Here is a 5,371-nt window from a genome sequence, read left to right on the forward strand (position 1 = left end):
AGTGCGAATACACAGGAGAATGCACCGTTCTCCATCTCTTGTCGACTTGTCTTTCCTTTAGTGACCAGATGCTGTCCTAAAAGGGGAACAACCCTCTCTACGGTCTTTTCTTTCTCTCTAACTGTTCTCTTTCTTCTTCTTTTTCTCTCTCTTTTTTTTTTTACTCACTGAAAGATAGGACTAGACTGTAAAAGAAACCAAATCTTGACGCAGACAGAAAAAAAAATCTAACTCATCAGCCTTAAAGAGACCGAGCGGGGGCATACTTATTTTTTTTTCCAGTGACTGTTTTTGCATTTCCTGTGCAATGTTAGCCAAGAGGTAGTCTCGCTTGCCAGATCTTCCATGCTTGAGTCTGGCTGGTGGGATTAGCCAATCGGCTGCAGACGGCTGTACGTGGGGGTGCCGACACTAAGACACTCAATGGCGTCAAACAACCAATTGCTCAAGTTTTGAGAAGCCTTACAAATAAGCATGTACTAAAAACTGTAGAAATAGCTATATACTCAAAATAATGTACAGATATTTTTCTTTTTAATTATAAATGCAGCCTAAAGATACATTGCCTCTGGGGATTGTATATCTGTGTATGGCTGGTGTTGACATCATGTTTCTCTGAATGTAATTTTACCAATTTTTGGTGAGTAAATGTACAATACTAACTGTAAAATTATTTATATTTGTAGATATAAATAAATTGGTGTCTGATCGAGTGTCTCTTTTATAGAAACAAACAATCTGTATAGAAGGAGATGATGATGTAATAACAATGTATGTAGAAAGATGTATTGAGAGATGAACTGAAGAATAAATGTCTGTTCATTTGAAGTAGCTGTCTCCTGTGTTTTGTGTGCATATGTGCGTGCTCGGTGTGCTTGTGCTTGCATGAAAATAAAGAGAAGATTTTCTGGCTACCATGATCCAATGTATTTGAAATAGAAAACGAACATAAGTAAAAAAAAGTAACCTTACAATGATAAAGTGATAAAGTGATGGATTTTACAGTGGCTTCAATAGTGCAAAAATCCTGTGCAGAGTACAATGATATGAAATGCAATATAATACAATACGGTACGGTAGTAAATTAGTCCAATGGTATACAAGTAATCGTGCAGTAGTTATAATACTGTGACATTTTTGTAGTGTGCTTGGGGTTGGTTAACGGGTGGCAGTCTTTTGTATTCTTCGTGTATTCCTCCAGGAGCCCGATTGCTTGGGGGAAATAGCGTTTATCAGCCTCTGGGTTTTCCTGACGGCAATAGCTTGAACAGTTTCTGATTGCGGTGGCTGGGGTCCCTAATAATCCTGAGGGCAGTTCTGACACACTGGTCCTTGTAGGTGTCCTGGATGGAGGGAAGCTCACATCCTCTGGTCTTCTCAGCTGTCCGCACTACCCTTTGCAGCGCTTTGCTGTTTTGGGCAGAGCAGTTCTTGTACCAGGCAGTGATGCATCCTGTCAGAATGCTCTCGGTTGTGCCTCTGAAGAAGGCGAAGGCCCCTAGGATTTTAGGTCTCTTTTATAGAAATAAACAATCTGTATAGAAGGAGATGATTATGTAATACAATATATGTAGAGAGATGTATTGAGAGATGAACTAAAGAATAAATATCTGTTCATTTGAAGTAGCTGTCTCCTGTGTTTTGAATGGATGAGTGGGTGGATGGATGATTGGGTGTGTGCATGTGCGTGTGTGTGAATCATCAAAATAAAATGCAGGTTTTCTGGTAACCATGATCCATTGTGTTAGGCATGCACCTCCTAGCCATACTAGTGTTGATAGCTGAGACACCACACAGTGGAGCTGTGGTGTTGTCTATCATTGAGCAACAGTTAGGCTTCCTGCCGAGTTGTTGTACAACTGTCTTATCTTATCTTATTTGACCAGACACGCCTCTATACAGCTGCAGAAGCGGTACTAGACCACACGATGGCAGTAGTAATGCACGTTTAGTGAAAACTCTATAAGACATTCCTTCTGACCAAAAGTCACTATTTGAGAGACGCAAACTAGTAACGTGGAGCAGCTAAATCCTATTGTTGCGTTTTTCATATGTGGAATAGCTCTCACATAACGTTTATTCATATTTATCTTGTTCTGAATCATAATCTTCCCACCAGTGGTGTGTTATCCATTTTCTCGCGCGCACCAAGTTGTTTAGTAAATAGTCACGGTCCTATTTTTATACACGTGTCATTGAAAGCTCAGGCTGATGAGTAGGGAAGTAAGTAAGTAAGTAAAGCTTTATTTATATAGCACCTTTCATACAAGAAATGCAGCTCAGTGCTTTACAACAGGAATAAGAACATAAAGTGAATATAAAAACATATACAAGCATAGAATATATATATAAAAGCAGGGGAAAACAGTCAAAAGAAAAGGTAAATATTTACAGACTACTATAGACTTTATCAATAGACTTTATTGATAGACTTCTTATAGATTTTAATGACAGACTACTATAGACTTTATCAATAGACTTCTTATAGACTTTATTGATAGACTTCTTATAGATTGTATTGACAGACTACTATAGACTTTATCAATAGACTTCTTATAGACTTTATTGAAGTCTATAAGAATAGAATGTTATAGAATCTATCACAAGGGAAGTTGACGTTGACGAAGTTGACGTTGACTTACGCGAAATGGACCAGTTCTGCCCCCCCCCCCCTATCCAGCGGGCCCGCCTGCACCGAGGTTCTCTGACTCTCTCTGGGTGGAGTTAGAAGACCGCCTCTGAAGAACGGAGTAGGGAGGGAGCACGAAAAAAAAATCACTATCAGACATTTACCAGCCTATTAGAACAGAATTTCTGCTGGGGAAAAGGGATTTATTGTCAATATTTCACATTTTAAAGGCGAAACCATCGTGGGGAAAAAGGAAGTATAAGGTCAGTTGATCCATAAATGCGTATGTTTTTGTTCCAGAACTTGTATCCTGGAGGCGACGTGTGAAGTCTCTTCCGATGTTGAAGTTTCCAACCCCGAAGTTATTCGTCGTACAGACTAGTTCGAGTAGTTCGAGGGCCGAATGCGTTTGCGGCCCGTCGCCAGACAACTATTTGTGCTGCTCGACTTCATAAAGGACATTGCAAACTCAGAAACTGAAAACATGTATCTATAACGGTAGTCTACTTCACTTTTCCGCAGTTTTGTAGAGAGGGGTTTGATACGGAAGAGAGTCGAGAGAAACGTTTACATTGATTCATTTGTAGCCTCAGGGTCGTGAAGTGTAACGCTACATGTATTACAATGTATTTGGACGGAAACATTGTATTTTAAGAACACATGCCGCACGGATTTGTTGTGCATTAATTAGCCTTTTTTATATACAACTATTTCAAACATAGAATGTAGCCATTATACGCCTAAATGTTGCCTAAGGTGTGCAGTTACGTAGTATACTTTTCACTGTGGGCCACTGTCATCACCGCTCATACACAATGCCTCTCATTCGTAGACTGTTTTTTATTTATTTATTTATGTATTTATTTATTTATCAATAACTCAACATCAGGGATATTGTCATGGCATGGTATGTAAACCGTTATTACAATGTCTGTGTTGTCTTAAACTAAATAAGAAGTTGATGTATTTCGGTCACAGCTGCACATTGCTCAACCGACGCCTTTTGCACTCCATGGCTAGATAATTAGGCTGACTAAACGTTTAAATGTAGGCCTGCTGAACACTTCATAGTTTCACACAACACACGTCTTCCCTGTTTTCGTTTTAGTTGAAGAATCATTTGAGATCAAACAATATTATAGTTTTTGTTTAAATAAGTTCTTAAACATTGTTTCAAGGTGGCTTTCTAGAGTGTGTGTTCTGCAAGTTGTCAAACAAGCGAGAGAAATATGCCTAGCCCCCGGGTGTGAATTCCGACACCGTAGGGGTGTGGTGTGTGTGTGTCACCATTTCCGTGTGACAGGCCAGCCCTGTGTATGTATGTAGCTGGCTTGGGGACATATTGACATGTGCCTTATAAATAAATACCAGTTGATAGTGTAGCAGCATGACTGATGGCTTTCAGGTGAGGTCGTTGGAAGCGTTCCAAGCTGCTCTATTACTCATAACATTGTGTTCAACGAGGTCCATATGGCCTCTCCTAGACTCAGCACATTTCATGTGTGGCTGCAGGCAGTGGTTCATGTCGCTGCTTGCAACTTTCTTCCCTTCAAAAGCACTCCATGGAGCTCAATGCTGAACAATACCTTTACAACATGCTTATTAAAATGTTATTACAGTTTGTGCATTTAGTTTATGCATTCTGTTCGAGAATTTCACATCTAGGCTATTCCATAGATGTGATTTGTGTTTTGTTTCAGTTACAGAATGTAGGCCAACGTACAGCCGTACGAGAGTCCATTTGTTTAGAGTCTATAACTACACATTCAGCTCTACACCACATTTTTTAACATCCTATGGTCATTGTTTCAAAGAGAAAATAATGAATGGAAGCTAAACAGGGGTTCTAATTACAAAGACAAACATATAAACAGCTGCCCTGGAGGATAGAGCACACTAGCACAGTCACTCATCACTGTACTGTGACAGTTGGTACAGAGGGGGTGGGGGGAGGGGTGTCACTGACAAATCACACATGACACAGCAATTATTATCATTTATTCCAGTTCACAGAGATAGAGAGAGAAAGAGAGAGGGGGGGTGTGTGTGAGGCTGTGTGTGTGTGTGTGTGTGTGTGTATGTGTGAGCGAGTGAGAGGTCAGGCCAGGCCAGTGTTGAAGGTCTAGTCAGGGAGTGTCAGCGCAGGCATAGTGGTGCCCCGGGCCATTCAACAGCCTCCACAGAGTTGTAGGCCACTTTAGGTGGATGAAAGAGCATTCAGTTCAATCATGTCCTACAGTGCTTTACTAAACGCTGTGTTAGTTGCACTGGTTTAGATTAGAGTCTGGGTTTGTGGACATAAACAGCCATTGTTGAGTCACGGTGGAGGGGATGAAGTGTTTAGGTGTGTTCACACCAGTGGAGGCTGGTGGAGGTAGACATCGGTGGACGCCGGGCTCATTGTAATGCACGGAACGGAATGAGGAATGGTATCAAACACAACGTGCGTTACAGTGAGCACGTCCTCCGATGTCTACCTCCGCCAGCCTCCCCTGGTCACTAGTGTTGCTTATTTCTTAAGTTGTTGCATAATGGTCACAGTTAGTTACTGCAGAGGGTGTTAGTAGCAGTAGGCTGCTGATAAGATCAGTTGTTGTTGTCAGATATACTGTAGACAATTTATCAACATGGAACAGAATGTCTGATTGTGTTAAGAAGTTGTTGATTATGTTTGTCACAGAGACGTTTTCACATTAGGCCTATAACAGAGCCCTTTGTGGAAGGTTAATGTGGTTTTCTTGG

The sequence above is a fragment of the Nansenia antarctica genome (assembly GCF_963989245.1).
Source record: "Nansenia antarctica genome assembly, chromosome: 4".
Lineage (NCBI taxonomy): Eukaryota > Metazoa > Chordata > Actinopteri > Argentiniformes > Microstomatidae > Nansenia > Nansenia antarctica.